This window comes from Hippoglossus stenolepis, chromosome 17 (genome assembly GCF_022539355.2).
Source record: "Hippoglossus stenolepis isolate QCI-W04-F060 chromosome 17, HSTE1.2, whole genome shotgun sequence".
NCBI lineage: Eukaryota > Metazoa > Chordata > Actinopteri > Pleuronectiformes > Pleuronectidae > Hippoglossus > Hippoglossus stenolepis.
This window is the reverse complement of record NC_061499.1, coordinates 14,121,837-14,144,678: the sequence shown is the minus strand read 5'-3', so window position 1 is coordinate 14,144,678 and position 22,842 is coordinate 14,121,837. Positions and strand designations below refer to the sequence as shown.

The window sequence follows — 22,842 nt, the reverse complement described above, 5'->3', positions numbered from 1 at the left end:
TTGCTCCGTCCTCGAGCTCACAGGTCAAATCCGTGATCTCTCAGTCGCCACGCTTCGGCGTTTAAGAGCTCATCCTTTGTTTACTGGCCTGATTTCACTTCAGTATATAAAATGCCAGGAGGATGAGCAGTGCCTGAAAGGAGGGGTGTGTGTGTGTGGGGGGGGGGGAGCACAAATAAAAAGAAAGAGGGACCCTGGCAGCAAGAGGAGGAATCCATTTGGAGCACTTAGTCAGCCAAGAGTCCCCAACAACAAAATTGAGAGAGGGAAAATGACCGGCAGGCAGGCAGCAGCCACTATGCAGCAGTGGAACGAACAGAAAGAGAAAAAAAAAGTAAAATATAACCTAGAAATAACAACCCAGTGAATACTTGTGTGTCTGCTTGGCTCTCTGTCAACCAGCTGCCTCCGTTCACTCCTCCACTACCATTTTGTTTTCACCACAGCTGTGACACAAATTTGCGCCGCGATAAAGATTTTTTAATGCCTGTGTTTAAATGCTCCGAAAACGTAACACACTGTCCGTTCTGCATCTGCGGCTTCATGATCTTGTTTTGATCGACCCGAGTTTGGTTCCCGGGTCTTTCCACTACTACGTTTCCACGCTATTTAATTTATCTCTCCTAAATGATTAAGTGCTGATCAAGATACACTCTCCACGGTAATAAGGACACATTTGCAACAGAACTTCATTTGAAATTACTGGATTTGGAAACTAAGCAGTAAATATTCTTTCTTTTAGTAAAATAAATGTGACACCTCAGAATTTAAAGTCGTCTGACACACAAACAGTAATGGGCAGTGATGCACTGGATAACCCATTGTGTTTTCATTAAAGTGCCACTGACCTGATAAGGTATGTGATTGGGTAAAATAGCTCAAACACCAATGCACAAAAGTAGTCCACCAACACAAGTATTTTCTTTTTATAATCTCTGCAAAGAAAGTTATGTATTTGTTTTGTTTGTCTGTTAGTTGGTGGAATTACAAGAAAACTTTTGAATTGCTAACCACACAACTGGGTGGAAGGATGCTGTCTGGGTTAAGAAAGAACCCATCTCATTTTGGGCAGAATCAGGACTTTGTCTCTTTTCCTCTACAGTGTTTCCCATAGAATGAATTCAATCAATCGCAGTAGCGGGGTAAACGTGCACATGTACGGATTTCACCCTCATGAGCAACAGATTCCAAGGGACAGGTACACAGACTCAAGAGTGGAAGAGAAGTTCTCGTGTGAGAGACAGAACTACGGAGGTATGACCGTCTGCATGGACATGAACAACTTTATGGTCAATAGCAGGAGCGCACAGGCGAGCATGTGACAAACAGCGCTGCTTACAGCTATGCAATGCAGCGATGGAACAAAACACCAAGTTAGAAATGTCTCATGTTGTTATGAGAAGTGTAAATAAAAGTTTTGGTTCATTATAAAAATTAAAATTAAAATATGGCAGCCACAGTCTAGATAATTAATGGGAAACACTGCTATGACATGGCGAGACAGGGCATTAGCCTTGGCGGAGGTATTCAGATTCCTTTATTGTCCCTCTGCTTTTAACCCATCTGTAGGTGAACACAGCACACAACACACACAAGGGCAGTGACCACACGGAGCAGTGGGCAGCTGTAGGAAAGCGCCCGGGGAGCAGATGTTAGAGGGGAGTAAGGCGCCTTGCTCAGGGGCACTTAGACAGTGGGATAGGTGCCCATCTGTCGCTCCTCTTCGACTTGAACAGATCCGTTGTCTGGTCCATCCTACGGTCCAGGCATCATGTTTGCCAGTCTGATGTCCTTCTCTAACCACTAGTCCACCGCCAGTATGCCGGTATGCACCCTTCTAATCTGTACTTCTTCTCAGGATGATACCTGGGTGCAGATAGATTGTTTGTCTGACAGTTCTGCTATGGTTGACCTGCTTGTTGACCAGTTATCAGTTTTATTGGTAATTACAGTTTCTGTTTCCACCACTGAAACCAATATAAACTGAGTTTACAGAGGCTTTAAGAGACAGTTACTTGAAAACTAAGATTTGCAGGATAAATGTGCAGAATCTGGGTCAGATCTGTGGTTCTGTAATGATGTAGCTGAATCTATGCCTCTAATAATTCTTCCACGCGTATCAGTTCATCTTCACACCCACAGTGTCAGCTGTGTAATAAGTGCCATTACATTTCATTCAAATACCTTCATGATCCTTTTTCATACCATCAGCTTAAAAAGCCCTGTGCGCTCTCGGCGTTGGCGGAGGAGATGGTTTGAATATGAGTTTCTTCCAGCGAAGGAACGACTGCTCCCGAGCATCAATGACGAAGCTTAACAAAAACCATCTCACATCAGCATTTGGGGAATTTCTCTCAATTTTCTTTTTAGTTTCTTTTAAGAAACTTAAGAAAAAAGTCCAATGTAGAATAAAAACTAAGACTGGCTGACAAAAATTAAGTCCTTGGAGAGTCTGTATGCAATGTTTTAGATGACTGGAAGCTTCTAGCATCTCTCTGAGGCGTGTGATGCAGCCAAAGCTGTTGTGTCGAGATGCTGAAGCGAACACTAGCCAGTAAAGAAAAACAAAATCCTTCACAAAGTCTGTGCAAGCTTTTAAGACGGATAATGACAAGCATCTTTCGCAGCCTATTCCTCGTTTGGAGTTTGTTGGACGGAATAAAACTATTTTGTTTCCAGGCAGTGGACCTAATCCGGTTCACAGTGAAACGGGAGGATGGCAAGCAGATGTCTGCTCGCCTCAGCTGCTGTTCTGCTTATCAGGCTGGATGAGGTCCAGCAAGAGTGACATTACATCTGAAATGTCTGAACAGTGAGCCGAGAGTGCCCGCCGAATGGCAGGCAGGCCGTCCTCACTGCGAGCCTTCAGACGGAGACAGGAAGAGAGACGCTGTTGATTACCAGACCTGAGCTGGGCATCGATCCTCGTATAGCCACGGGTTGGAACGTCCATGTGTGATTTAGAGAGCGAGCCGCTACCCACAGCTAAAGGCCCAACAGACACGAGGAGGAGGGATTTCAAGGATTTTTCCGTATTGAACAAACCATTATGGACCTAAAGCAGGTAGTTACTCCTTCGACGGAGGCCCCGCTCGCTTACAAACATGAACACACAGCAGCACAAACACGCGGATATGTAGGTGCAATGAGAGCTGTTTGTTTTCACACTGTAGGAGAGAAGGAGATCGATTCGTGTAAAACTTAGAGAGGACAAAATAACTCACCTGTTGTCATTCACGGAGGAGGAATACCAATACAGCTGTAAATACTATGATGACACAGGGGTAGACTAATTAGACTATTAGCAATAGATTTTTATTACTAATTAGACCGAAAGACTAATATTGTATAACAAACACAATTAACGTGAAGGCATCTGACAGAGCACAACGCTGGCTACAACCTTTAAAAATAAACACAAACAACTATCAGCACCTTTGATGTAAATTAATCTTATTAACATTCATTTTGAATTTGGATTTCTCATCTGCAAAAAGGGAACTGCATGTTATTGTTGCAAAGCAGGGTTGTCAAGACCAAATTAGTAACAGCAATGATGGGATCACTGTATCTCTAGAAAATATTATTCAAAATAATATTATTTAGCTTTGTTTGTTGTGTTTTTATAATAATACTAATTAACTTTATTTGGATAGAATGTGTCACACAAGAAATGCAGTTTGTAAAGTATTTTACATTCAATATAGTTAAAAATTAAATCATGTTAATAAAAATGTTCAAATGTAATCATATAAAAGAAAATATTTTAAGAACATGTTAAAATAACATTCAAAAGAAAAATGATATAAACACATAAAATATATAAAATATAATTAACTAAACTTCACTAAAAAACACTATTACATACAGTGTTGGAGTGTGAATCAGATGAATCACAGCTGAATGAAATGGGAGAGGTTTAAGAGACAATTATTCACATGACATTATGATATGTACTATGTGTGTTATTATTAATATTATTGTCAATACAGGTTTATTGCAGTTGACATCATGCAAAGTGTAGGAAAAGACAGAAGGCTCGATCTGGACTCGGTCTGGCTCACATTGTGATGCTATCTAAATGTGGCTCAAGCCAGAGTACGTCAGGGAAAAGCCAGCCCTGTGCATCATCGTTTAACTTAGCGGACACAATTCAAATCGCTCCTCACAGGAGGCCCCCTTTCTCGAAAGGCCTGGTAATTACCAAAAAGGTGCTGTAAAATGATAAATTAGAAAGAAACAATCTTCTGAGCGTCGCTGTGTGTCATTAGAGGTAGAGAATACTGTTACAAGAAAGATAAGGCGAAGAACTGTATGACTAATTCATTCAGTCATTAGGGAGGCGAAGGAGGACACCAATTCTCTCTGCTCTACGGGCCCCAAACACCAAAGCCTGAGGTTTAAGTACCACCGGGGTTATTCGCTTTGTGGGCAGCTTTCATTTCGATTGATGGAGATGCCCCTTGTGCAATACTGTAACACGTTCTATTAATGCATCCAAAGATAAAAAGGATACACAACTCCCTCAGAGTCAGACAATAGAGGAGCGACGGTGACTGTGATAGCAGGAGAACTACATGTGCTGTACTTGTCAAAACGTGTGTGAGATTGTGAGAGAGACTATGAAAGAAGAATTAAGACAACAAAAATACTTCATATAAGTATAAGTATAACTATAGGGTTAAAGAGATGGAAGCTTCTACCTCTCAGGACAGTTTTATGTGTTGGGCCTTGTTATGAGCAGACGCAGACAATGACCAAACATCCACCAGCTGTTCATCGGCCAACACAGCAGCATTAGTCCTCACTAGAAGAATAACACCCCACAGGTCACCTGCCATGAGAAACACTCAACACACTGATTAACAATCATTAAAGGATTTGGCGAAACAAACAAACACATTTGTCCCCGAAAGAATCCCAGACCTAGTCCATCACTTTGCCCCGTTCCCCCCTTTAAATACCAGCCACGAATGTGATTGCTGTGTTTCATTCAATTCACTTTGCCATTTGTTGCTAATTAATCTAAATTTCCCGCCCACTACCTGACGATCAAAACAAAATAGATTGCCAAGATCAAGTGGCTTCTGTTTGTCAGCGCTATTAGACTGTTGTCTAAGTACTGAGAAGGATGACTTACATTGTAAAATAAGTTAAATAATGACACCAATATAAATAAATATAACTATAAATATTGATAATCACTGATCAATTGAATAACCACTGTGTTAATCAGTTGTTTATTCATTAATGTAGCTCAGACATCATACTAAAAATGTTTTTGCGTGTTTTCCCAAATATCCACTCCACTGAATTTCTTTCGCAAACTGTCACAACTGGACCCAGGTGTATTGATATTGTGAGAAATACACAGGCTGACATTTTACCAGATCGAAGTGTGAGATCTGACCCCTGCTACCTAATTCTTATTCTTCCTCTGCCGCCCTAAAGTGCAGCGCCGCAGGCCCGGCCGGGTGGAGACACCACGCTCAGTTTCTGAGATCCAGAAACCAGCAGACAGATCAAGACACATTAACCTGAGTCCATATGATCTGAAACGCACCAGCATGCACACAGCTTGGTTAATTAAAAATGTTTTTTTTATCCGTAGTGGTCTGAGGAATTATAAATTGCCTTTTATTGTATCGCTGTTGGGTGAAAGTGGCTGGTTTGCAATGAGTGCAGGGCTGAACGATAATGGAAGAGAAATGTAGTGGTTCAAAATGTATGTGCAAATTAGTTTTAAAAAAAATAGTTAATAGATATTAAAGTTTTTAATGTCTGAATTTTTGTCTGTTGTTATCATATCATGTAGATGGACGACATAACTGCTAGCCCAACAGTGCGGCCAAAACATCCTGATCGCCACCTGGTGGTTAGCTGCAGTAGAGGTCAATTTTGTATTTTAATTAGTTATTTGATGCTATATAAACAGGGTCAAATGTCATGATTGACAGCCGGGACCGGGACACAAAAATGGCAGCGTTAATATCCAAGATATCTCTACTTCATTTCTGGAGAACAGGAGAAAGTGGAGACGTATCGTCCATCTTTGTATACAGTCTATGGTTGCGATGCATATTAACAGTGGCCAATATCTACATCTGGAAATGCGAGTAGTATTTTAAAATAGACTTGTAAAAAGTGGTACTGACTTCAACCACATACCCATGTACTTAACTGATATATTCATATATTCAAGTGCAGTCGGCCTCCCTTGAGTGCAGTTGTGTTATAATTCAATTAATCACAGATGTGTCTTCTGTTAATTCTTTCACATCCGAATGACCAGTAAAGCAGCAGGATGATTGAATGCTGAAATCAAACCGCGGCAGCTCCAGAACAAGGTTTTTATTCTTATGAAAAAGAGTGCAAAGATTGTGTGGAGGAATTAGAGTGGAGCAGAGCCCATGGATTTACATTAGAAAAGGTGGAGCTCCTATGTAAGTCTATAAAATCTCATTAAACCTTTCACACCAACCTCACCATGTCTTTAAGCTTGTTTACTGATATGTGTGATTTGGGCATGGATTACTTATTATGATTTAAATGTTCTGCTGTGTTTTCATTATGGTTTAATTTCTTATGGCATTTATGACTAAACACTACAGAGAGAAGATTATTTAATCCAAATATAATTTGTTTTTGTCTTGGTTAAGAAAAAGAAGTTTAAAGGACGTTTCATTTGACAATTGGCTTTGGAAATAAAGAAAGAAAGAAAGAAAGAAAGAAAGAAAGCTTGAGCTGGTCTCAGTGATTTGAACGGCGGAGCAGCTATGACCACTCAGAGGAGCTGAAACCCTCCACAAAGAGAGAGCCGGGACACTCGGAAACTCTCCGGCAGGGTTCAAAATAACTCATTGTCAGCTGTCATGCTAATGCTCGACACTAAATGGCCATAATGAATGACCGAATTACTTTTGTGACATCCAGTGAAATGTTATATACGCGGGGGAGGCTGTTCCCTCAAACCAAACCAGACGCGCTGGAAACCGTGGCCTCAACATGAATTTTAAACAGTGCGGGGCTCCAGTCTCTTTGCAAGTGAGCTGTTCAAACATCGGTGCTGCTGCGGCCGCTGCTACGCCTCAGACTGTGCACAGTGGCATCGGAAAGGGATGCGATGAAAACCGTGGGACTGCTCGACTGGCAGCTGCATTCGTCTGTTGCACAACCAAACTTTTTTATTCTGTTTCAGATTGAATGAGACAGCTGCCTTCTGTTACCCGCAATAAATATGGCAGAGTCTTTTGCCAAAGACGAGGGGGATTCAAACAGGCAGATTTATTAAAGACACCCAGCACGACTCTTCCCTGCAGTGCAAAAACAACCTGTGGTGAGTAAAATGAAGGAGCCATAAAAGCTTTTTAATTGGAGCTGCCTCAGTACTTGCCCCGTTCTTTTATTAATTAAGTACCAGTGAAGGGTGTCTGTTGGCATGGAGCATGTGGTGAGTGGGCCAGAGTCATGGGCAGCAGTGTTTCCACTGTGCTGCTTCTTTTAATGACACAATGTAGGGTGAAGTCTCACACACACACACACACACACACACACACACACACACACACACACACACACACACACACACACACAGTACCTCTATCTTAGTGAGGACCCTAACTTTTACCATTCAAACCAAATGCCTAACCCAAACCTAATTCTAACCCTAACCCTAAAACCAAGTCTTAACCCTCAACAGTCCATTGAAAAAGTGAGGACTGGTTGAAATGTTCTTACTTTCCCAAGATGTCCTCACTCTGTAAGGTCTATGGATAAAATGGTCCTCACAAAAGTGTAAGTAGTACAAGTACACACGCACACGCACACGCACACAGCGGTGAGGATGCAGACAAATAGCCCTGAGATGAGAAAGTTGTAAATTGCTCCCATAGGTAGAGTTAGCCCGAAGAGTTGGATGGCTTTTTTTCATACTTTGTTAAGGGGCTCTTTATATCATTATTGTGAGGTTAAACGCACATCAACGCAAAAAAAAAAAAAATTGGGACACTAGCCCCCAGGTATTTCTAGATGCAGCATAAATACAAATGGGAGAGGGGAAAGGAAATCACGCGGGAACAAGCATTTCTGTGCTTGTACAGGGCCACACACACGTTTGCTCAGGCGCCGAGGTGACAACTGGCGACGAAATCAACAGCAGCCGAAAACACCCACGAGCGCAATACATGTTCTGTCACTCCCTTCTCTTTCGCTTTCCTTCACCGTGCCCTCTCTCCTGGTGACATTTCCTCACAACAATGCAGCATCCTTGATAGCAGCGGCGGCGCCACCGAGCCGCTTTTAAAGAGATGACGATCCGCATGAATGTCAGAATGGAACATTTCACCCCGGGGCTGACGCCCTGTACTTACAGAGGACCCACCACCATGAACCTGTGACATGGAATAATCTGTGAGTGGTCGGAGGGCAGCGCGCAACAGCATGTATGTGTGTGTGTGTGTGTGTGTGTGTTTGTGAAGCGGGGCTGAGGTAACATGTAAGACAGTTCAAACCTTTTAAATCCGCCGTCAAACATCTGATTTATTGGTGTGTGTGTGTGGTGACGTGAGCGGGCGCATGCACGTGTGGGTCTGTTGGTGTGTGTTCTGTACGTATGAGCTGGGATCCATGGTGATGGATTAGGGCTGTAACTAATGTGCTTGTCCACCTGTGAAATGAGAAGCAGGGGAGAAGGGGACAGACAGAGGAGGGTCCCGTCACACTGGCATCAGGCTTACGACAGACACAACCCACTTTATGACTGTTTCATGGTACACACAAACACACACACACACATACACAAACTCTACCCCCATTTTCCCCTCTTTCCTTTTTCTTTCGAAAGCTCTGCACAAAACAGAGCTGACAGCCGCACTGTTCTGAGAAACACTTGTAGTGCGAGACACGTATGACCATGGTGTCAAAAATAGGAGGCCACGGATGAGGTGGAAACGGACAAAAAAAAGAAAACTCTGGCACAGCCAACACCTCTGGAGAGATGACAAAGCGGCACTGCCAACAATACACCAACAGTATCATTTACTGTGACGTGACGGATGGGTTTTCATCTTTGCTTTGTATGTTACAGCTCTCACAAGTCAGGCATTTCTTTTGCTGTATCATTGTATTGCAATGGTGAAAAATGTTTGTACACCTATAAGGAGTGTTTAGATTTAATGTTCATGAATGTTTATATTTGAAGTTATGAAAGAGAGGCTCAGAGCGGATTTTGTGATTGGCTGAGCGTTGTCTTGAGTGATGCACGGCCAAATACATGCAATGGTTTGCAACCCACCACTGAAGCGCGGTAAAACTCACTGGTAAATGCAAATTGCAATGGGTAGGGCTGAAATGAGACAAACAGACGGTGATATTCAGACCAAAACCCCCCGTATCATCTGGCGGCCTCGGGTTTGACCGTCCTTGGATTTGTAGCGTCTAACTCCAATGCATGGGTTGCAGAGCTCGCTTCCCACCTCCAGGTCACTCTCATTAGTTGCTAAACAATCCTGGCGGACCGGTGCAATACTGGTGGGTTTTGAGAGAAGCCAGGGGAGCGTGCATGGCTGCAGAATTCAAAACCATCAAGGTCATCATTGAGAAATGGTTGGAACGCAGTTAGTATTGTTTAAATCAGTCAGTCGCCCAATCAACTAACTAAACCTGTTATCATTGAGGGAAATTTTAAAGTATCTGCGAGACATCTTACGATAATCTCAGTTTTTATTTCCATTTTCTCGAACAACCACTCAAACCCCTTTTGAATTTTAATTAAATTATTATTTTGTTTACTCTGTCTTGTTATTCGCATTACGCCTTACTGTGCTGGTCAACTGCATTTGTTTTTGCTTTATAAATAAAACCTGACTTGACTGGATTTGTGCATTGGAACGTGTCACCCCCGGTATTTTGTCATGTTGTATTTACTGTCTGTTTCACTCACGAGCCAAATCATTTGAGTGCACGGATCCAAGGGCACAGTTTACAAATCTGAGGATTGGACGATGAATCCCAGAGCACGGTTTATAAACCATGCCCACAGATTCCTAAACCCAGAGCCTTCACGTTTACACAGGGGACCTTTGTTCCCCCATACTTTAGGTATGCTTCTGTTATGGCTAATTTATGTCAAGTAGTTTGGATATGGCTCTCAAGAATGCTGCGTGCTGGATTAACACAGGCCCAGGCAATCAGCCCCTACCAACAGACACATTTTCAACGGGCACTGAGCTAGAGGCTAAAAAGATAATCTTCTGCTGCAGCCGAAAACAAAACATGTGAGAGTTTTGTGAAAGACGTTTGTTCAGTGATGGATCGCATGCTGAACATGTCTGCTTCAGGAGCGTATTCACTGAATCAGAACAGCCAGGAATGGAACAAGTAACGACTTTGTGTACATCACTTGAAATGGTAAACCACTATCAAAATTTGAATGAATTTGAATACATTTTTGGGGAAATTATCTGCAAAACTATAACGCAACAACATCCCACAATAAGACGGCGCCACGTGTTGCTAGTTCGAGGCAACAGGAGGCCTGAATCCAACACAAAGTAAACACACACCTAATTTAATGCTCATCTCTTTCCCTTGAATGCGAGGGGATGGCGAGTTGGGAGATCGCGACTGACTGCACCTCTAATCAAGCTCATAAACATCTGACTTCCTGTTTTTTTTTTGTTCTTTCACAATAAAAAAAAAAGGCCTTAATCATGTGCTTATTAGAAAGACTAGCCCGAGGGAGCACCCGCTTTTAGTTTTCTATGATTACTCTTTTAAAGTAAAGAAAGATGTCTGAAACAGGTTGTGATGAGTCCATCTGTTCGCTGTCAGGTATCTGAGCGTGCTTCCTCTATGTGCGAGTGGGTTTTGTGTGAATGTTGTATCTGCACTATGCACGCAGCCCTTGCAGATGTCCAAAAGCTACTTAAGGGCGATAATTTCCCTCTGATTACTCTAATGCGCTACAGTGCCGCTGTCCTGTCTGTGATTTCTCCATTGCTTGGCAGGACCACACACACGCTCCATATGCTCGCTGACTGTCAGGCGCAAAGACATGTACTTATCGCGGAGAAAGGCGAGCTATGAGGAGACGCAACGGCAAACGAGTAGCCGAGGGTGGCAGGTGTCTCCACTTTGTAATGTGTGCATATTTCATTGAGTCCTACCATGACGGCGCTCGTCATTCTTTCGCCGTGCCTCGCTGTGCAAAACCAGTCCGATAAACAAGGGGCTGCAAATTACGTCATGTGGAACTTCTGAAACAATTGGAGACCGGGATGAGCTCGGGGGGGGGGATTAATAAATCATATTCGTTCATAAATTAGTGAGGAGGGGAGCTGATGAAGAAGGGGCGGGAGCTGAGCGCAACACTGCCGACAGATTTCAAATGTCAATATTTAACCAGTGTAAACAGACGCACCCCCACACTGGCTACAGAGTATGAAGTGTGTGAGCAGACAGAAATGTCAAAGCTCTCTTTTTTACCGTTTCAAGGACAGAGCTGAGATTTTTGATCAACTAAAAAAATGTTTCAAGGATCCAAGCTCAGCTCAAGCTCTAAGCTAATGATATCAAATGGGACACCATCGGGAACATTTCCACTTACCACATTAAAAGGCTTTGAATCGCTTGATCATTTTATTAGATGGAAAGATGCAAAACCTGAAAAAAAGGAGTTGAAACTTTAACCATCAGCCATGTGTGATCTTTAAGCTGCTGTGCCATCCGACTCTCTAAAGTTGGCAGTGTTGACGATTCCAGCCGAGTGGCAGCGCACTTGGCTGTGCGCTGACCCTGGAAGGCCAAATAGAAGCCGGCTTTGGCTCACACACAGTATGGCTGCCAGACATGATTAGTATTCGGGGATATGGAGATGGGCCGATTTGGAATGAGGGCCAGTTCCAGTTTGAAGCGTTTAGGTCTAAATCTGGGCCACTGTCAAGGCGTTACATTTATCTCAAGGTACAGTGTAAACCTATAGTCTATAATCTTCATTGTTTTATTGTCCCCTTTCTGTAGAACACTGATACATAATTCATCACAAGCAATACATGGATATCAAATCTGCCGAAAGGTACATTGGTACATTTCGGGTACAGTACATTTGCTGTAATTTCAGGATGCAGGATTTGGGTTGAGGGTTGGGTCAGGGATAATGTCGGGTGTTGCATTAGTAAAAGGCCGGTGATTAAATGCTGCAATCAGGACGCTAACTACCATGAAGGACATTGGCAGCATTGAAAACGAGAGCTTTTGGTTTAGGTTCCCGACATTGCGATGACAGCCAGTGTTTCTTTTAATTAAAAGTAACACCGGACAAATTAAGCATTCAGTATGTTTGCACTCCTGCACTTATTGGCCCCTGCATTATACCACGCTGAAGTATGGTAGCTCGTGGCTTGCTGCTGCTGCTGCCTCAAGGTCACAGTGCTGCTAACAAATACATCAGGGAGATGCAACATGACAGGTGTTTTTGTGCCCGTTACATCTTGTCATTAACAACACAGGGGATACTTGAATGAGAGGCTCGCAGTCAAGGGGTGCTAGGAGAAGCGATGCAATTTCTGTTAAATGGGGACAAAGAAATACATGAGTCCTGCTGTCGTTATTAGCAGAGGCGTATCATTTACCCTGAGTGTCCAGATGCCAGGGACGCTTTTGCATTAGCCAATGAGTTCTCAGTTTTCCCCTGGAGCAACAGGACCCTTTTTATAAAATCATTTTCCTGCTCATAATGGCCAATTGCTTTATCTGAGATGCTAGTTAATATGTGTTGAGAGTAACAGTATCCGTGCACCTGAGACTGCACAGTGTGTCTGACTCGAGTTAGATTGAGAAAGGCACAAATAGAAAAAAAGCCCCTGCAGTCAGAATTTCTGTCGCTCTCTAGTCGTGCTGCTGTGACAGAGATGAGTGGCAGCGAGCAATAACCAGCAGCTCAGTAAGAATTAAGGCTGGAGAGACAGAGAGAAAGTGGAGCTACAGAGCTGCTGGAAAAAAAGAACTAATGCCTGATGGAGGAGGGGCTGTGCACTAACGCTCGGATAAGATTTCATTTTTTTTAGTCAGTCAAACTATTACTGTCTACAGCAGAGTGGATCACTTGGAAACTGCTTCGAGTTAGCTCCTGTTTCTGAGTCTCTCCTTATCTGGTCAATCAGACCCAAAGAGCACCATTGCGTGATTTAATGTAACTTTAAGGGGTATAACCACTCAACACTCATTGGGCCCTCATAGGATTACGCAGCTACAGAGAATTGTTTTATGACTTCCTTTGACATTTTTCAACATTTACATATATTTCCCCAAAATACTGCAGGGATGAAAAATGACTATATCTATGAGTCTACGCAACTTTACGCAGATCTAAACAAAAATCTGCATCTAGTGGCAACAAATAGGTCTAGAAACATTCAACTTCCACCGACATGTAGTAGCTGAGAAAATGTGGATTCAGCATGACATCAACAGTTATGTATTTTCATAAGTTTTACATGACAGATTAAGTCTAAAATATAAGCGGACTGTTGGGCCTTGGCAAAACTCTACTGAACCATCCTAGATATGTAATGTGGTTATAGAGGCTGGTGCCTTTTTTTCCCCAAAAAAATCACATTTCAAAAAACACAACCGCAAACATGACATTTTTAGGGTGTTTACTCTTTTTTTGCGTCTCAGGTGGTTTGTCTGACTGGTCTTTCTTCCAGTCTCTGTGTGCATGAGTGTCAGCTGGGCTTTGCTATCTCATTCCATCCCCCTGCCAATCCACCTGTATTCCAGCACCAGCTCATCCCTTCAATCTTTGCCAGTTCGTGGTACGACTGCTACGGCCAACGTGTGTGTTTGTGTGTTCCCTTGTGATCGCCTGCTCACCGTTAACCTTTTGTTTACCTCTGACTCAGATCCTGCTTCCTGCTCCACTTGCTGCCCACCACGTCCAACCTCCAGTATTCTGACTCCATTACTTGCCGAGCTCTGCTATTCCAGCACTCCAGCCTGCCCTGACCAAATCATCCCTTCCAAACATATCCATGGTGACCCCAGCCTTGTTGCTCCATCATTTATTCGTTTGCAAATAATTCAGCGACGAGTCCTCACCTCTCCTTCGATTGTCAGTTTCTCAGGGAAACTGTCTTAGCAGCACTATGTACAAGTGTTTCTTATATCAAAGACTTTCTATCTCTAAACCAGATGTTGGAATAGTTAGAGATCATCTTATAAGCAGGGTATTCAGTGTCACCTGTTGGCCAAAGCAGTGGTTTACAGTACCGTACACTACACTTCTATACAGCCGTCGAAGATTCCCCTCGTACATCCCTTTCTCTCTGTGACCTTGGGTAATAATTATTCATATTGTATGAACTTAGGTCCGCTGGAACATTTCTTCCTTCATTAATTCTAATATGTACAGTGCTGTGGGCCTGACAACTCATGTACACACTCGTCAGTAAAACTTGCGTTTTCTCTCCGCTACTTACCATAACCTTTCCACTGTGTTTTTTACTTTCATGTGTCATTATAATTATGTCCTTCTGAACCTTTTCGCACATATGAAGACCAAAATAACAACTCTTTCCTAGATTTAAAGCAAACAAAGCTGTGCCTCCACTTCTCCACACCGTCTGCTTCCCCCATCTGTCATTTCTCATCTTCCTCAAAAGCTTCGTGATTTTATGAATGTTTTAAGTGTCCATTACTTTTGGAAGACAGGTGAACCCATTTACCAGATTTCCATCTCACATCAGCTACGGCCTAGTTTTTCTCTCTCATATTTCCTTCCTCTCCCTCAGTATCCGAGAAAGCACAGTGCCTCTGGTTCTGAAAGCTCACCCCAAAACCCCATAAACCTGAACACCCTAAGCTCACAGCAGAATCATGAAGCGTTTCAGGCTCAGCGATCCGAGCAATCACAGCATTTACCGAACATGTTTTTTTCTGGGGTTAGACAAAGTTCCCACGGGATTTAAATAAAGTTTTCAGTATTTTCTCTCAGCCATCACAGGGTTCAATGTATGAATAAACTTAATTTCCTCCCTTTTTAAACTTCGCCTTACATCACACGGCAAAAAAATATTTAATAAAAGGCTGCCACCGCTAAATAACACAAGATGGAATTATGAAATTTCGCTTCCTGTAAATCCAAAGGGAATCTTTTTAATGTCATGTTATATCAATGTTACATGGAACACTGTAGCTTTCTGCTGCATATATGTTTTTGACGTATGCAATTGCAAACAAAGTTAAAGGTACTACCGTTAAAAGTTCTTATTTTAACATTTATTTCGCCAATAACTTTGCCAAAATATCTTAGTATGTTCGGTCAAATATGGTTAGTTAGAAAGAGAGATGTCATCACGCTGCACTGTTTTTAAATTTAAAATGTATGGATTCTGCCTTTTTGTGATAACAATAGCAACAATTATATTTTACATTTTCTATTATATTAGAACTATAATGTTAGATAATAATAGCTTGATATCGGATATTTTCAGCTTTTGTCAGACATAACTTTTCTGTTTGGAACAATTATCAGCCCCTGCTCTGTGGCTCAGGGGTGGAGCGGGTCGTCCTCTAACAAAGGGTTGGGTGTTCGATCCCTGTTCAGTGGCAAGACACTGAACCCCAAATTGACAGTGTATGAATGGTGTAGCGCTGGGCATAGAAGCACTGTAATGAAATACGATATGTACTTTTACTTTGTAGAGCAACCAAGTATAAATACATCCCCAGACTGCTATAAACCAAACTTAATGCCATTTTTACTGTAATGACTAAAGTATTCAGGGATCATAGGTCTGGTTTTCGAAATGAATTTGTTTCTGTTTCTGACAGTATTTGACAAATGGCAGTCACAGTCTGGTAAAACACATTATTTTTAAACTTTTCCCCAAAAATCATCATTTGCTTAGTGTAATGGGAAACAAAATAAGCTATGAATCCTCCATCCATCTGTTATGTACACTGCTCATCCTTTGAGGGTCGTGGGTGGGGGGGGTTGGCTGAACCCAATCCCAGGTGACATTGGCTGAGGGGCGGGGTCCTATATATCATATATACAGTATTATAGATGACACCATTAATCATAAAATTTTACGTGATGACACAGAGAATTCACTCAATACAAATGGGTGAGTGCTCACACATGCATACACACACACACACACACAGAGTGCAGAAGCTTGTCACACACACCCAGAATCATGGATGGCAGTTTAATTGCAAGATAGGCTCAGAATCATACAGAACTGGAAATACAGCAGTCTATTAGTGTATCCTTTGTAATGGGTATCAGGAACGGAAAAAGGGAATTAGGCCTTGCTACTGACGGAGCATTAGAATAATCCCTGCTACTTAGGACAACAGTCGGATACTAAACACGCCAAATCCACTTCCCCCGCTCGCAGAGCAAACGCAAACTAATGAACGAGGTGCCTGTGCATATTCACCATTGTAATTGAAGTCAGACAGAGACCATTTATTTTTATAAAGCCCCATAAAGCACCCGCAGCAGCAGCAGCCACATGCCCTGCCAAACAAACACCTAACGGCTCACAACACTGGAGCGGACGCACGCGTTCACACAGGCATGCACATCCACCCCCTATGACCACCCTTTGAATCCTAACAGGGCTGAGAACATTAATTTCCTGAGTTGTTAAGTTGGAAACATAATGCCGGAACCTGAGGAAAACGAGCTACGATACAAAGAGCTTGAGAGGAGAAAAAAAAAAATATTCAAAGACAACCGAGAATATGTCGAGCTAATCCCCGTAACAGTGCTGGTCACCACGCCGAAGAGTTAATGTCATCCTTACTTCCTCGTTCCCTCGCTGCCATTTCATTCCATAGATATCATTATAATTTGTAGACCCTTCACATTCCATTTGCAGACTGAAAGGTTATTGAGAAATCCTGGCGGTGACCTTCCATTCGGAGGATATAAATGTGTCCCAGAGTGGCCGAAGAACGAGGCAAGGTCACGCAGACGCGGCTTGAATGTCAAACCCAGGTGGCAAAATGGCAATATTGATACACTGGTGGATGGTTGTATCAATATCGTCAACTGTAATTGGTGTAACCCGATTGACTGCGCATCAGTCAGAGGGGTTTGTTGCCGTTATATTATCTGTGAGTAAAGTGCAGACAATGATGTGTGATGGACAGTGTCAAGAGAGGAAGCACAGACGGCAACAGCAGGGAAACAGAAACCTTCCTGCAGCTCCCAGTCAACTCTGGGCGTCTGGGAGCAGAATGAGAGGTTGTTCCACTACAAATTTTTAATCAGTGCACCAGGCACGTAGTGTTTTTTTGGTTGTTGTGGTACTGAAGCATGCAAGACTTTTTTTCTTTCAACTGTGGGGCACAAAAACAACCAAAAACAACAAACCTTTCACACCAACCTCGCTAAAAAAACACCATGTTTTTAAGCTTGTTTAATCCCATGTGTGATTCGTGCCTGCATTACTTACCATGATTTAAATGTTCTGAAGTATTTTCATGATGGTTTTATTAACTTATGACTGAACACAGCAGAGAGAAATATTTATTATGCCAAATATAAAACTGATGAATGAACAAATGAATGTTAAAAAGGAAGACGGACACAGACAGACAAACAGAAAGGAAGAAAGAAAGAAGGTGATTTCCTCTTTCCAAACAGACAGTGTTTAAGCAAAGATGACAAACTTTTTTTTCCTGTCATGTTTTAATTCAGAATGGAAGGACACAGGGATATTCTCAAAAAGCCATATATAGCTATTCCTATACTGTCCTCAACCAAATACTAAGCAAACACTTTAGTTAAAATAAAACCTGTGCAAGTTTTTTATACTTTATACTGACCAGCACCTGATACCATACCTTGCTATTCATTCTCACACTTTTTACATTATTTCATAGTAAAAACATGCACAGCAAGGTGATGTTATAGAAAATGATTAGAACGATTATTCTAGGAACTTTTCATCTTGCTTTTCCATAATTTAACCTTAACAGGTTCAACAGATGAATAATTGCTATGCATCTAAATGTTGCGTGTAGGATTTAGTGGCATCTGGTGGTGAGGGTGAAGATTGCAACCAACTGAATACCCTCCTGTTCCAAGTGTGTATGAGAACCTTTGGCCATCATGAAAGATGTAAACACTTAAGGCCTCCTCTAGAATCTGTGTTTGGTTTGTCCTGTTCCACTGTGGCAATGTAGCGATGAGTCCGTGGAAGAGGAGCTGCTCCTGATCTCAACCTAAAAGGCTCATAGTAATCGAACACAATGATTCTGAGTTTCATTCTATTTCTTCCAAAATAAATCCTGCACACTGGTCCTTTAACTGTGTACTTAAACCTGAATTGATTTGTCAGTTGACAGAAAATTGGACATCACTTCCGAGCATTGCTGCTTTTGTTTTATTTGTATATTTATTAATATTTTTGGGGGTTTGGGACTGTTGGTTGCACAAAACAAACATTTCAGGGTTATCGCCAATATCAATCACAAATTGTGACTATTTCCTCACATTTTACTGTGAACTTGTTTGCATAAGTTAACTGCAGTGATCGATCCACAGGCTAATCAATAATGGAAACGATCGGCACTTGTGTGACATGCTTAATGCTCATCACAGAAACAAACATACCACCCACATTTGTTTCCCACAAGAGATCACACACAAATACTGTATGTGCCTGCACACAAACACACACACACACACAGTTGTTCTTGTATAATGGCTTTGTGTCAGTGTATAACGGATGTCTCCTAACAGCGCCATTTATTCCCATCTCCAGCTAGCCTGTGCCTGTCCAAACAACAGCATGAAACAAAGGGTGGAAAACAACAGAAGGGAGACAAACACATCAATCTGCCACCAAACCACACACAAACACACACATCAAACACACACGTATGCGCGACACGGACAGATAGTCTAATAAAGTGTACGGCGACATAATTATTGAGGATTTTAACTGATACGCAGCCATTGATTGATGCGGGCGAAGGAGAATAAAGCCGCCACTTTTCATTAACACACACAAACAAGTAGAGGACAATCTCAAAATCGATGCGTGTGAAAATACACCTAAACCGAGGGAAAAATAGGAAACACACAGGCACGGCATAGGACACCTGAGCACAGATCAATCAGCTGTCGGAGCGCCGCGAGTCTCCGAGGTGGAGAGTGCCCTTGGAGATGAAGTAAGTCTGATACAGGGAGACGATTTTTGATTGGAGCCAGAGCTTAATGGGGCTCCGGGCTGAGAGCGGAATGGGAGGTGGTGTCTCTCCAGCCTCGGGGAGCGCGGCGCTGGATATTTGATAGAGGTGCACTGTCGCTTTTATGTGTGCGCGCTCACCTGTGCGTTTCATGGGGAAGAAATGGAGAGATCGGCCTCCTCCTTCTCCTCCTCCTCCTCCTCGCATTCTCCAGAGCTCGTCGTTTCTGGCTCGTACTGTATAAGCTGCACTGAACACGTGAGAGCTGCTGCAAAGACCCTACGTTTATTTGTATTTGTTTGTCATTGCACTTACGGTGGTCTCTCCATCTTACGGAAATGTGCTTTATACATTTTTAAGTACGGCATAAACACCCCCCTCTGTTCTTCTTCGCAAACTGTTGAACGCTGCAGGATTCAAACACAGTTAACCACAGACCAACAGCAGAAGAAAACAATAAATCAAAACACACAATCAAATTGTTCAACAACAATACAGTCTGAAAAACCTGAATTAGTCTGAGCTAAAAATAAAAAAAATTAATTAAATTGCCTGGTGCCTGTGTGGCAGCCATTGATTAAAGGCCCTTGTTAGCATGTAGGAGCCCTCATATGTTTCTGTTGTGTCATTGATAAGGCCTTTGTATTCAAACTAGCTGAAGGGAGCCGGCTAATTAAAAACCAGTGACAGTCGGAGTCAGGGAACAAAGGCGCTGGTCCCACGGTTGCAGATTTGCATACGCATTAATTGTTGTTGGTCTTTTCATGAGTAAGTTTGTACAGTAAGACTCACACACTTGACCAGTGGATGGAAGCTGCTTTTATTACAGAAGTGGCGGATCTCCTTTGACTCTTTACTGTGGGATCAGTCGAACCACGTGACATCAATAGGGCTCATCATGAACATTGCAGCTACAGTAGAAGTTATTCATTAAGGAGTCAAATATAAAGTACGCAAATTGGATATTGTGTGATACTGTGTGCTATTTGTGTATCCTTTGCAGTGCCGTAGCCGAGTGAAGAAGAAGTAGAAAAGCCATATTTCCATCTGTTTGTGTGGAAGGTGAAATAAAAGCTGCCTGGATGTAATTTTCACACGTAACGGCAATTTTAAAAAGTGGAAAACTCTTGTCAACACCAGATAATGGTGTCTGAGACAAACCAGCCCACCTGTCTTTCTCTCTACCATGGGTACCTAAAGGCAGTGGATCACATGAGCAGCAGAGAATGAGGGTACTTGGTGCAAGAGGACGGAGAACAATAAGACAGGGGAAAGGGGGACGAAAGACAAGAGGACAAAGAACAAGAAGTCAGAGAAAGAGAGGTAAGAGAACAAGAGGACCGGAGGACAAAGAACAAGAATACAGGAAGACAGACAACAAGAAAATGGAGGACAAGAGGAAAAAGAACAACAAAGTAGAGAACAAGAGGTAAGAGAACCATAGGACCGGAGGACAGGAAGACAGAGAAGAAAACAGAGGACAAAGAAAAAGAAGACAGAGAACCAGAGGTAAGAGAACAAGATGAACGGATGACAGAGAACAAGAGGACAGAGAACAAGAGGAGAGGAGGACGGAGAACAAAAAACAAAGAACAAAGGAGCAGGATGAAGAACATGACGAAGGGCTGATGATGAGTCATGCTTGTGTTCTTGCATCTTTCTAACGTTTTAATTTAATAAATATTATTTATTTTAATGACTTTTCAGTTTTGTTTCCAATGAAAACTTTGCTGGTGTAAGCTTCTTCTACAAACAATATTCAGTTATATTCAAATATTATTCAATTATAATCCTATTCTGACTTTAGTCTTTTCTTTTTTAAATTATCATTTTAAAAGTGACTGCATTGAGATGCATTGTTAATCATTTCATAATCACGTCTTAGCTCTTTGAATCCAAATCCAACTCCCAAGAGAGTCACACCCCTAAAAAAAAAAAATAATAATTTCAAATTTACTTTGAATAATTTCCAACACTCCCATCACCACCAGCACTAGGAACCCAGACAACATCTAAACCCTCTGAAAACCTAGAGAAAAAAAATCCCGGTCATCAAACAATGGACACAAATTTACATTTAACGGTAAAATCCCCAGATTCATTAATTTTTTCCTTACACAGAAATTATTCAGCCGTGTTTTTCAGTCATCTGTCCAACACACACACGTCTGATTTGAGTGCAAGAGTCTGTTTCACGAGAACCCGTAAAAAAAACCCGTTCAAAAGGAAGGTTTCTCTAAACTCTTACAGTCTATGAAACGACTCACATGGTCCTCACACAACATGTTCAGGAACTCTTTTTGTAAAACAGCCAGTCAAACAGGTGTTGTACAGAAGTCTGTTCCCTCCATAGTGTTTCCCATAGTGTCCCTTCTCAGCTGGGGTTATGGTTCCGCTGGCTGCTTTCCCAGCAGAAGAGCAAGTTCACCACCTTAAATCCTGGTCAATTTAAAGGCGACTGTACAACAGTGCTACTGTGTGTTCTAATCAAGAGGTAATGAACTATCTTGTCCATTATGAAACTGCACTGGAATTAACCAAAAACCCAAGATGTCCCATTTTTCTACCAGTATATAAACGCAGCATGCAGTGTGTGGCTGTGTGTGGAGCTGGTGACCGTGACACATCTTAAATCTTCACACAATAACGTAACTTAATCCTCACAAATCAGACACACAATGAACAACTTGTAAAATAACACAACATAATATCAATTATTTCGTGACGTTTAAACAGTAGCTTTTTAAAACTGGAAATCTGTGAAGCTAGTTTAAAATCTCTCTATAAAATATCTATATCCATACACGCTAGGATGTGTACATTTGTACATTTCACACCCCAAGAAAAAAGTAAATCTTATTTTCCATTTATATATAATGTAATTCACAGTTGTGACCATTTTCAGTTTAATTCCACTGCATGAAATTGTACCTGAATGCATCCTGTGTCCACACACACACACACAAACACGCTCTCTCACACACACAAACACGCTCTCTCACGCACACACACACACGTTCACTCCACCCTCTGTGTAGACATGGTGTTAGAGTAACTGCAGTCATGTGGAGCGCTGGTTTTAAACAGCACCTGTGGCGGTTTCTGCTGCACGAATATATTAAGACCTGAGGATCAATCAGCTGGAGACAAACAGTTTGTACCAGACTGTGCAACCAATGCACTGCAGCAGACTTTCAAAATAAAAACCATCACTATATGAAACATTTTTTTCCTCCGTTGGAATTCAGCTTCGGCCGCAATTTCCAGTCAAAACCTGTCCAAGCCCGAGAGAAAACTAACCATGCCCGACCCGAACCCTGCAAGAATTCTGTTTTTTGTGTCCAAACTCAACCCGAGCCCAATATTTTACCAGAAAACAGGCATGTGCAGTGTCAAACATCAAGTAGATGGTCCAGCTAACGTGACCGAACCCAAATAGAATGTTTGTCTGAACCAGGCCCGAGCGTGTCGGGGCCCATCAGGACCTGCTAGGCCTGGATTGGTTATCCACAGGCTGATGTCAATACAATATTTAAGGGGTTAAACTGAGTGAGATTTAGGTTTGATATCATTTGACATTATTTCTGTGTACTCATGTTTTATGGTCTCTCCGTGCAGGTTAGCACATTAAAG

At 42.1% G+C, this 22,842-nt stretch overlaps 1 long non-coding RNA gene across 2 annotated transcripts; it reads left to right on the top strand.

Moving 5' to 3' along the window:
* The first annotated feature begins 2,801 nt into the window (after positions 1–2,801).
* On the top strand, positions 2,802–20,742 carry LOC118124304. Of its 2 annotated transcripts, none has more exons than XR_004698711.2 (3): positions 2,802–3,064; positions 7,199–7,336; positions 20,213–20,742. It is a non-coding gene; the product is annotated as an uncharacterized LOC118124304 (long non-coding RNA). The 2 variants fall into 2 exon arrangements; XR_004698710.2 differs by lacking the exon at positions 20,213–20,742 and adding an exon at positions 13,902–14,465.
* The last annotated feature ends 2,100 nt before the right edge of the window (positions 20,743–22,842 follow it).